The following is a 12,352-nucleotide window of genomic DNA, read 5'->3' as shown; positions in this document are numbered from 1 at the left end:
ACAACTCTGGCAACTCCTCGACACGATCATGTTTACTTCACACTGAACATACTCCATTAGTCTAACAGGCGAACAATACTAGGGAAACACAAGTAATGTCAAGTGAATGAAGTGAGTGTAAGACAAGTTGTATCTGCCAGAGAGAGTTGTGTGTGAGAGAGCTTCATTACCAGCAAAGCAACAGCCATAGTATTTTAACGTAGATACTTTTTGATTGTAGATAATTTTTGTTGTTTTCACTTGGTTTCTTTTGTTGATGTAGCACTCATTTAAACAAACATACACACACACACATAAACCCATGCACACAGAGTTATATGGCGAGAATAGAGAATGCACACAGGCAGGCAAACAAGCAAGCAGAGCGGCGGCATGGCACTAGCGATCAATATTCGAAACATTGCCATATTAGTTGTATTTTAAGAGTCGTACTTTATGGTTGTTGTAAGCGCGAAACGCACAAGCCTATCAACCAGATAACCAGATCAACTTGTCGTAAACGGATATTTTTACAATAAAAAAAATAAATGAAAAACAAAAGCGAATGAAACAGATAGAAAAACAAAAAAAGGCAAAAAATACCTATAAGAAACAAAAATATTTTATTAAACAAAAGAAATATATTAAAATAAACCAAAACACCTAGCAAATAAAAATAAGAAATAAATTTTAAAAGTTTTCAAGCAACAAGTGCAGTGAAGTTTTCTTAAAATCTTGTCAAAAAGATACCTGGTTATAAATGATTTATGATTTATAAATTGTGAGTTTTTCTTTATTGTGTGTTTAGAAAAGTTAAATCATTGCAACTATTCACAATATATTTTATCTAAAACAACAGTTATAGTAAAACAAAAACCTATCGTTCGATCGGTGTTCGATTTTTCTCTCATCCGTTTTGTGTGTGCGAGTTTTTTTTTTCTTATTTTGTCTTCTTCATTTATTGGTTTTGTTACCAATTTTCGCTGTGTATGTTTGTTTGTGAGCTACCGTAGTCGCAGCCGCTATCTGTCTGTCGGTCGGTCGTTTGTCCAACTATGTATGGTGTTATGTTGAATTGTGGCTAAACAACGGAATCCCCCGCGTGCGCCTTCAACTTCTAGCAGCCAAGAAGAAAAACGAAAAAAAAAAACAAAACACAACAACACTCTTCATAATACATTACAAAAACCAAGCAAGAATCAAAGTCTCATCGGTTTGTGGTGTTTCAACGACAACGTTAACGTAGACGCCTGCCTGCCTTCTTGTCAACGCAGATCCCATATAACACACCAACTCCTCACTTAACAAAAGCAAAATACGAAACAGTTGAAAAGAGTTGAGCTTACACACAATTATTATGAATTTTGTCGCTGTTTCAAGTTTTTATTTTTTGTCATCGTGTATTGAGGTGTATTGGCGCGGTGGAGTTTAAGCATTCACACACTATCCAAGCAACCAACCAACCAACCAACCTCCCCCCAAAATTCCCCACACACCAGACAGAAACAACAAACCATAAAGAAAACGATTTACAAAAAAATAAAATATAACAGAAATATTTTTAAAAAACAAAACAGAAAATAAAAAATTGTTAATGTGTGGTGCTAGCAGCTAGAGCTCCAAAATCCCCACACGCAGCACTCACACAACCAGAGCGAGTTATAGTGTCTGCTGCTGTTGCTCTTTGGATATTTGGTGGATAACTTAACTTCTCTCCTTCGTTCTCTCTCTCTCTCTCGGTTAATTCTACCTTTGCTCACTGTGTGAGTTGCCTTGTTTTGGAAGCATTTCAGTTATATTTTCTTGTTGTTGTTGTAGGGGGATCTTTGCAGTGTTGTTTTTGTCTCAGTTTATTTAACCAAACCAAACGAAACAAAAAAAAAATCATTTAAATTTTAATTGAAAAAAAGTACCCAGCTAGAAATACGATACAACTGCGAAGCAGAAGAAATACATACCTGGCAAAGTGGAAAAAAGCGCAAAACCCCAAAAAAAGCAAAAATCATAAGCAATAAAATAAAACAAAAACAAAAAATAAGAAAAAAACCAGCAACGTGTTAAGTTAATATTTTCACTTTTTTTCGTCGATTTTTATGTGTGATGTTGGTTGGTGGTGGCTGCTCAAATTTCAGAGCTTTATCTTCTTTGGAGCCGAATAGAAAATTATAATTTATGTTTTAGAAATTTTTGAAGATTTTCTTCTTGTGAGTGGAGTATCCACAAACAAAAAAAGATCAAATATTGTGGTGTGTGTGCATGTGTTAGTTTTAATTAACCAAATAACAGTGAATGAGAAGGGGGTGCATTAAGGCTTACCACTACCCCATTAACATCGACGAGCCCATGCCGGTTGCCGAGTGAAAATTCAGGTAATTATTCATGCATTGGAATTTGTGGAAAACTGGCTGCCAGCATTTTTTTTCGTTATCAAAAAATTGGGTTATTTTTGTTGTTGGATAGAAAGGGAAATTTATGAAAATAAAAGTTAATTGCTCAGAATATTGTGTTGTTGTTTAGGTGGTAAATGGTCTAAATCGAATGTCAGCTAAAGTTAATTGGGAGAAAAAGTGTTTTTGTGCATTTTATTTTTAAAATATGTGTCATTATTTGTGGAAATATAAAAAATTTATTCGGTTCATAGATTTTTAACTTCATTAAGTAGACCGTTTGCTGATTGTAATTTTTATTGAATTGTTGAAAACACCTTCAAAACGATTAGACAAGACCCTCCGACAAAAAATCTTAACAAATAAATTTCAGCGGTATCGAATAAAAAGTACCCCTAGAGGTTCAAAAAGTCTAATCGGGAGATTGGAATATAAGGGAGCTATATATTATGGGGTTATGGACCCGATGGATTCCTTCATCGGAAAGGGTTGCCACTTCAGTGTACAACACACTGCAACAACAACAACAACATAGGGTTATGGGCCGTTAAGGCCATACGTGGTGTAGATTTTGGAGGTCATAAGAAAAGTAATTTTATGAAATTTCAGCCAAACCGGATAAGAATTGCCGCCTCTAGGGGCTAAAGAAGTCCAATGGGGAAATCGGTGTATATGGTATCTATGTCAGGTTATGGACCGATATATACCACACTTGTTTTGAATGTTGAGGATATAGAACAGGAGAAGTCATTTTGCAAAATATCATCCAAATCGGATAAAAATTGCGCCCTCTAGCGGTTCAAGAAGTTTAATCGGAAGGGCGGATTATATGGGAGTTATATCAGGCTATGTACCGATTCGGACCATTGATGGCCATAGTCATTGTCCAAAATTTCGGACAAATTGGTTAGGAATTACGCCCTCAAGAATTCCAATAGGGAGATAGGTCTAAATGACAGCTATATCAGATTTTGGACGGATATGGGATGTACTTGGTGTGAATTTTGGAAGTCTAAAGAGAAGTAGTTGTGCGGAATTTCAGTCAAAGCGGATAAGAATTGCCGCCTCTTGGGGCTTAAGAAGTCCAATTGGGAGATCGGTTTATATGGTAGCTATATAAGCTTATGGTTAGGTTGCCATATTTTTGTCGTGGATGTTGTCGGTATAGGATAAGAGAAGACATTTTGTAAAACTTCAGCCAAATCGAATAAAATTTCCGCACTCTAGAAATAAAATTCGGCTGATATGAGAGACATATCAAGATATGGACAGATGTATATAGTAGTTGGCGTGAAAGTGGAGCTCATAGCAGAAGTCATTGTGTAAAAACAGTTTAGAATAAAAATTGAGCCTTGTAGATTCTAAAGAAGAAAAATTGCGATATCGGAATTTTGCGAAATTTACAAAGAAAAAAAAAAAAAAAAAAACAATTGGGTTGCCCAAAAAGTAATTGCGGATTTTTTAAAAGAAAGTAAATGCATTTCTAATAAAACTTAGAATGAACTTTAATCAAATATACTTTTTTTCTAAAGCAAGCTAAAAGTAACTGCTGATAACTGACAGAAGAAAGAATGCAATTACAGAGTCACAAGCTGTGAAAAAATTTGTCAACGACGACTATATGAAAAATCCGCAACTACTTTTTGGGCAACCAATTTGATTGATGGTCATCATTCTACTCCACGCACCAAATTTCTGCCAAACCAGACAATAATGAAAGCTTCTAGGAACCGAATAAGGATAATCAAGAGATCGGTTTATATGGGAGCTATATCATGTTAAAGATCTATTTCGACCGTGCTTGGCACAGTTGTTGGATATCGCAACAGAACACTACGTGCGAAATTTTAGCCTAATCAGACAAAAATTGCGGCTTCCAGGCGCTCCAGATGTAAAATCGGGAGATCGGTTTATATGGGAGCTATATCAGGTAATAGTTGTTAGAAGTCTAACGGAACACTTCATGCAAAATATTAGCCAAATTGGACAAAAATTATGGCTTTCAAGCTCAAGAAGTCAAATCGGAAGATCGGTTTATATGGGAGCTATATTAGGTTATAGACCGATTTCGACCGTACTTGGCACAGTTGTTGGAAGTTATAACAGAACACTACTTACAAAATTTCAGCCAAATTGGACAAAAATTGCGGCTTGTAAGGGCTAAAGAGGCCAAGTCGGGAGATCGGTTTATATGAGAGCAACAAGCTGGACCGGGACCGCTCCGCTGCGCCTTCTTTTACTTAATATGGAGTTTACAGGATGAGGCTTCCCCCAAACACATGGTCCCAAATTTGGTTATCAAATTCGTTTTCTAATCTCAAATACCTTTCATTTGCGCCACATATTAGCATGGTCGAAAAATGTTTAACCTTTGGGAGGTATTTTGGGGAATGGGTGAAGCTGACATACATGGTCCTATATTTGGATATCAAATTCGTTTTCGTTTTCTACTCCCATATACCTTTATTTGAGCCCCATTTTGCGATGGTCAGTAAAAAATTGCTATTTGTGGGGTATTTTGGGAAAAGTGTAGACCCCCAGAAAATTGGTCCCGAAAGTGGGTATCAATTCTTGCTCTATCAACCAATTCCTTTCATTTAAGCCCCACACTGACATGGTCGGTAAATAGCCCGATTTAGCGGTGTTTTGGGGAGAGAGGTGGTCCCTTAATCACTAACCCCTGAAAATATATCAGCAACGTGCTCTATTCTCATATTTTTGAACCCCTTATTGCCATTGGTTTCAAAATTGGATATCAAATTCGTTTTCTGATCTCAAATAACATTCACTTAAACCCAGTATTGAAAAAGCCAGCAAATATGTCCGGTTTGGGGTATGGGCCCTAAAAACTATCAATATCGAGCTCCAGTGTCTTGAAGACCCAAATTGTCTTGGTGAGCAAATACGTCCTACTTACGGGTTGTTTTGGTGGTGGGGCGTCCCCTAGACAGTTGGTCCCGAATGTTGATGTCAGATTCATGGTCTACTCCCAAATACCTTTCATTTGAGCTCCATTTTTCCATAGTCGGCGTTTTGGGGGGTGTTTTTTGGGGGATGGGTTGGCCACTGAGTAACTTGGCTTTGAAAATATATACTCTAAAATACCTCTTATTTGAGCCTCATATTTCAATGCTCAGCAAATACTTCCTATTTGGTTGGTGTTATGGGGGTGGGGTGGCCCCGTAGACACTTTTCCCGAATATGGATATCAGATTCGTGCTTAACTTCCAAAGACCTTTCATTTGAGCCCCATATTGCTATGGTCGTAAATTTGTCTTCTATGGGGGGTGTTCTCGAGGATGGGCGGCCCCTTTAATACTTGGTTCCACATCTGGATATTAGATTCGTATTCTACACTCAAATAGCTTTTATTTAAGCCCCATATGTCAGTAAATAAGACCTGTTTGGGAAAGGGGTGGACCCCCAGAAACTTTGTCCCAAATTTGAATATCAGCTTCGTAATCTACTCGCAAATACCTTTCATTTGAGTCCCATATTGCCATGGTCGGTATATATGTCCGATTTAGGGTTTTTTTTGGGGGGTTGGGGTGGTCCTCCAAACACTTGGTCCGACAATTGGATATCAAGTACGTTTTCTAATCTTAAATACCTTTCATTTGAGTCCCATATTGTAGTGATTGGTCTAAATATATGTTTGGTAGGTTTTAGGGTGGGGCGCCTCCCCTACGTACCCCATCCGAAATTTGGATACCAAATTTTTGTTTGTAGGTAACTATAAGAGAGCACACAAAAATTTTGCTTAAATCGCATCACCCATCTGGCGCTTCTGAAAATTAGGGTATGGGGGAGGGTCCGCTCCCCCTTCAGATATCAAAAACTGTAGTACCCTATTTTCACCACCACAAATTTTCATTATGCACCGTCAGTGAAATTTTGTGCAGCCCTTTCTGAAAATCGGTTCAGCCGTTTCTGAGTCCACAGTTGTTGCAAGTCATGGCAGAACACTACGTGCTAAATTTCAGCCAAATCGGACAAAAATTGCGGCTTTCTGAGGAAACATTTCCATTTTATAACTTTTTATATTTTTTTGCGGTTGTTAAATAAAAATCAAGCAATACCTTAAAATTGTTCAAATTATTGCTCCATTCAAATCCCCTACATCCTCAGGCTGTTTGTTTATGTTTTTTGGGATTAGAATATATATTTTTTTCGCTCTCTTGTGAACCAGCCATAAACTACCTGCCAACCAACGATATCATTGAATTTATTGCTATTTTGCGTATCGTATAAAAAATACTGTGTAGAATTTATAATAAAAATGTGCATAAATTTTTGCTTCTTGCATACGAAAATATGCTGCTTCTATGCTATGGGTGATCACTACGAAGGGGTTGATCATTTCAACATTCCTGTATCACAGGTATACCAAGTTTGTGGCGGGAATGCCTAGATAGATATAAAATTTGATTTGTGAAATGAAATTCAAAGAAAATCATTAAATGCCAATGCCTTATGAAAAGCAAAGTAGCTTAAGTTTAAAAATCTTAGAAAAAAATGTTGATGTATGGGCGAAAAATTAGTTTTTCAGATATTATTGAAACTAGCCCACCCAAGCACTCTCCACTGTACCTTGTACTTCTACACAGAATAAAAATGTACTTATATTTATAATAAAGAGTGATTTTTTAAGAGCTATGCAAAATGCAAATTTTGCCCATGAACATTCCACTTTGGAACAGGAGCAAACTTCTCACATATCAATGAGTGCAGTCCGATTCAAGTTTTTAGCTCAATGATAAGGGGCCTCCTTTTTATAGCCGAGTCCGAACGGCGTGCCACAGTGCGACACCTTTTTGGAGAGAAGTTCTACATGGCATATTACCTCACAAATGTTGCCAGCATTAGGAGGGGAAAACCCCCGCTGAAAATTTTTCTGATGGTCTCGCCAGGATTCGAACCCAGGCGTTCAGCGTCATAGGCGGACATGCTAACCTCTGCGCTACGGTGGCTATAGGAAAGTTAAAATTCAAAAAAATGCATGAAATCTTTATTTGAATCGATTTGAATATAATTTAATGTTTGAAGATTATTTCATGCAAATGTTGACCGTGACTGCGCCTCAAATGGTCCATCCGCTTAGACCATTTTTGACATTCTCTTTCCAACATATCAGCCGTTATCTCATGAATAAATGCTTCAATGTTGTCTTCCAATACGTCAACTGAAGTGGGCTTGTCTATATAGACATGAGCTTTAACAAAGCCCCACAAAAAATAGTCTAAAGGCGTTAAATCGCATGATCTAGGCGGCCAATTGACCGGTCCCGAACGTGAAATAAAATGCTCACCGAAGTCGCCTCCTAACAAGTCAATTTTTACGATTGCATGGTGGTGTCTTGTTGAAACCATATGTAATGCAATGCTTCTAAAAAAAAATTGGACATCATCCCACGATAGCGCTTTCCATTCACAGTTACGTTACGATTCGCATCATCTTTGAAGAAGTACGATCCAATGATGCCACCAGCCCATAAACCGCACCAAACTGTGAGTTTTTCTGGATGCATTGGTAGCCCTTGCAATGCTTCTGGCTGATCTTCACTCCAAAATCGACAATTTCGCGAAGTCAAAAATTAGCTTCGTCGCTTCGCCGAAGAAGCGTGTGATAAACTTTCTTAACAGAGAACGCATTTTTATAATAAAATTCAATAATCTGCAAGCGTTGTTCGTTTGTAAGACTGAAGATGTTTGACAGTGCAACAAAATACAAAACGTGCCATGGCAGCCGGTTGTACGTACCGGATTAACCCGATGAAGTCCTTTATCGGCAAGGGCTGCAGCCTCAGTGTACAACACATTGCTACGACAACAATGACACGAAACGTGCGTGAGCTGTTTAAACCAGTGTTGCCGAAAAGACAATAGCTAAAAAATCACCCCTTATAAACTTGTTGGTCTCATGGGTGTATCTTGACTTCAAATATACTCCATATTGTTGGCATACACTACTTGCCAATACCGTTCCGTTGAATGCAGTGTATATTTGAAAAAGTTTATTATTAGAAGTTTGACAGCCTAGTGGGAATTTGCGCCACCATTCCTACAGGGTTGTATCGTTGATTTCGTTGTTGTTGGGCTTATGACTTTACCTTCTAATTGTACCAAGCTCCCAATTATGGCTTTGCATTCACACAAACCACACACCCGAACCCTAATAGTTAGCATACTCTTCTCTCGCACATACCAGTCACCTCTCGAACTCTCGCTAGCAATACTCCCACCTATGGCTTTGCATTCACTCAAACCACACACCGTTTCGCCAAAGTGACCTTTTTTAACATACTCTTTCTCTCGCACATACCAGTCACATCTCGCACTTACAACACTATAACTCCCACCCATGGCTTTACATTCACACAAACTACACACCCGTACACCAATAGTGACCTTCTTAGCATACTCTCTCTCTCGCACATAACAGTCACCTCTCGCACTGTCACCACTAATACTCTCACCTATGGCTGTGCATTTACACCAATAACCAAATCTTTAGAAAAAAAAAAAACCAACAACAATTTGCTGTGCTTAAGCTTCTTTTAGTTTTATTGAAAATTAATTCCTCATTTTCATGGATTTCCTTTTCGGAAAACTAATTTTTATGTATGTTGTGTACATCTCTGGAAAATATCTTTCGATTGATGCCAATTTAATTTTTATGGGTTCTATATCTGTTTATCGACCGATTCGGATCATACTTGGCACGAGTGTTGAATGTCATAGCACAAGTCTTTGTTCCAAATTTCAGCCAAATTAGGTGAAAATTAGGGGTTCTAAGAGCTGAAGAAACCAAATCCGGGGATCGGTTTTTATGGGGACTATTATATCTGTTTATAGACCGATTTGGATCATACTTGGAGTTGATGTTGGAAGTCATAACACAAGTCTTTGTTAAAAATTTATGGGGGCTGTATCTGTTTATAGACCGATTCGTATCGTACCTGGAAGTCATAAGACAAGTCCAAATTTCAGACAAATGGGATGAAAATGGAGGCTACTATGGGCTCAAAAAGTCAAATTCGGGGATCGGTTCATATGTGGGCTATGTCTGTTTATAGACCGATTCTGATCGCAACTGACATGCATGTTGAAAGTCATAAAACAAAACTTTTCAGCCTAATCGGATGAAAATTGAGGCGTCTAAGGGCTCAAAATGACATATCCGGGGATGGGTTTATATTGGGGCTGTATCAGTTTATAGACGGATTCGGATCATACTTGGCATGGATGTTGAATGTCATAACACAAGTCTTTGTTGCAAGTTTCAGCCAAATTTGGTGAAAATTTAGGGTTCTAAGAGCTGAAGAAGAGAAATCCGGGGATCGGTTTTTATGGGGGCTATGTCTCTTTATAGACCGATTCTGATCGCACCTGGCATGGATATTGAAAGTCATAACACAAATCTTTGTCTCAAATTTCAGCCAAATCGGATGAAAATTGAGGCTTCTAAGGTCTCAAGAAGTCAAATCCGGGATGGGTTTATATGGGGGCTATATCTGTTTATAGACCGATTCGGATTATACTTGGTACGGATTGTAAAAGTTATAACACAAAACTTTGTTCCAAATTTCAGCCAAATCAGATGAAAATTGACACTTCTAAAGCTTCAAGTAGTCAAATCCGGGGATCGTTTTATATGGGGCTATATCTATTTATAGGCCGATTCGGATCATATTTGGCATGGATGGTGAAAGTTATTACACAAGCCTTTTGTCCCAAATTTCAGGCAAATCGGATGAAAATTGGGGATTCTAAGGGCTCAAGAATTCAAATCTGGGGATCGGTTTATATGGGGGCTATATGCTTTTATACACCGATTTGTATCATACTCGGCATGGATGGTGAAAGTCATAACACAAGACTTTGTTCCAAATTTCAGACAAATTAGATAAAAATTTAGGCTTCTAGGAGCACAAGGTGTCAAATCGGGGGATCGGTTTATATGGGGGCTATAACCGAATTTGAACCGATTTGAACCATTTGGACATCCCCAACGACCTTTAACAATAAATAGTATCTATGCAAAATTTCATACGGCTAGCTTTCATGTTCAACCGCTATCAAGACAGACAGACGGACGGACGGAGATGGCTATATAGACTCAGAATATAAAGACGATCCAGAATATATATACTTTATGGGGTCGCAGATCAATATGTCGAGTTGTTACAAACGGAATGACGAAATTAGCATACCCCCATCCTATGGTAAAGGGTATGAAAACCTTAGGGGACAAGCAACATGGGGGAACGCCCCACCCAAACGGGCATGTAGGCCGATTGTGACGTTATGGGACTCAAATGAAAGGCATTTGAGAGTAGAGTGCGAGACTGAATTAAAAATTTGGCGCCAGGTATTTGGGATCAACCCCAACCCCAAAAAACTCGCAAAGCGTTCATTGAAGTTCTTTGCAAGTTAAGTAAGAGTATAATATCAAAAGTTGGGCCAAGTGTTTGAGAGGGTGCCCAGCCTCAAAAATTTACCATGCGGACATGTAGACCTATAGTGCTTAATTATATATACAATTTGTATCCAAATTTGGTTGTTGGTTAAAGATTTATTTAAATACCATGATTTTCATTATAACAATCAAGAATATCTTGATGATTAACGCTTATTTTTTGTATTTTGTTTTATTGCCTGAACTATAAACTGTTTTATATTAGATTTTCTTCAGATCTAATTACAACAGATCATAAAAAATTAGTTTTTTTTTGTGGATTTCCTAATGAATGTTTATGCTAATCAATTTTTATCTTCCATTTGTATTTTTCTCATTTTAGACTCCATGGTAGCCGATTTATAGCAGTCTTTGGATATTTTTTTCAAATATTTTCCAAAAAAGGTAAGTTTTTCTTTTCTGTTGGGAATGTTACGGTGCATTAGAATTATTTTAACCATTTTGTCTTATTATACGTGAGCATATCATACTGTGAAATTTATTACAAATGCTAAGACATCGTAAACCTTAAAATTTCAAATGGAAATTGTCTTTTTTTATGGTTCTACTTTGAAGCTGTGAAAATGAAAAAATGACGGGAGATCGTTTAAGAGACTGTAATTTCATCAACAGAAGTTTAATAAAGTGGCAATTAATATTTCTTGTTATGGAAATTTTTCCAAATTTTTTTCTTTATTTAAACGTGGTCATAAATGCTTGTAATAAATGTTGATAGATTTTTGTTTTTATTAAAACGATATCGGCTCTTTTAAAGTCAAAAGAAACAAAACAGAGGTCTTTAAACATTTTGGATAGTATAGTTAAGTATTTTTGTTTCAATGGAGAGGGGGAAATGTTTTATTTCGCATTGATATAAGACATGGGCTCGCCATGCTTCCTTAAAGCTATTTTTTTGAAATTTTTCATGCCCAACTTTCATTATTAAATTTTTATTTGTTATTCCCTTTTTAATATTTCTTCTTTTTTATGATTACTCTGAAAGCAACCTTATATGCCAAAAAGTGGTTGTCTCATAATATTGAGAATGCCATAGATAAGACCATTTGGTCAATGGTTTAAGATTGTTAATAAAGTTTGAACCTTATGGCCTTAAACATTGATAAGGTCACCCATTGAATATAGTTTCCCTTTTCTGATAAGATTTCAACTGTCAATATTTATTTACCGATAATGTTGAATTTTATCGCCAACCAATTCTAGAGTCTTTAAAACTCCAAATATATTCGATGTGTTACACCACACTGCCATTCACTTTCGATTTCATTGGAAAACCGCAACCAAACTCTTTATCTTGTCCTGCCTATGGGCCAAATAAAACTTTTCTATTTATAGTACATAGATGTCAAAGGCAAATAGTTAAGCATCCGCCAAGACATGAAGAGTTAGTAAGGCAAGGGACTAAGCAACAATCAGGCCTTTGCCACCAATGCCAACACCATTGGCTAGACATAAACTATTTAAAGACTGGTCTATGAATCTTGAAAAGTCCAAAATAGAAGAAAAAACAA

At 37.2% G+C, this 12,352-nt stretch overlaps 1 protein-coding gene across 1 annotated transcript in view; it reads left to right on the top strand.

The window, feature by feature from the left end:
- Positions 1-390: 390 nt before the first annotated feature.
- LOC106088921 (rho GTPase-activating protein conundrum) overlaps positions 391-12,352 on the top strand; it is a 279,060-nt gene continuing 267,098 nt past the window's right edge. The window contains exons 1-2 of the mRNA XM_059370538.1: positions 391-2,348; positions 11,167-11,228. The gene's annotated coding sequence lies outside the window, so the exon portion shown is untranslated. The remainder of the gene's footprint in view (positions 2,349-11,166; positions 11,229-12,352) is intronic.

The sequence above is a fragment of the Stomoxys calcitrans genome, chromosome 5 (genome assembly GCF_963082655.1).
Source record: "Stomoxys calcitrans chromosome 5, idStoCalc2.1, whole genome shotgun sequence".
NCBI lineage: Eukaryota > Metazoa > Arthropoda > Insecta > Diptera > Muscidae > Stomoxys > Stomoxys calcitrans.
This window is presented reverse-complemented; position numbering and strand designations above follow the sequence as displayed.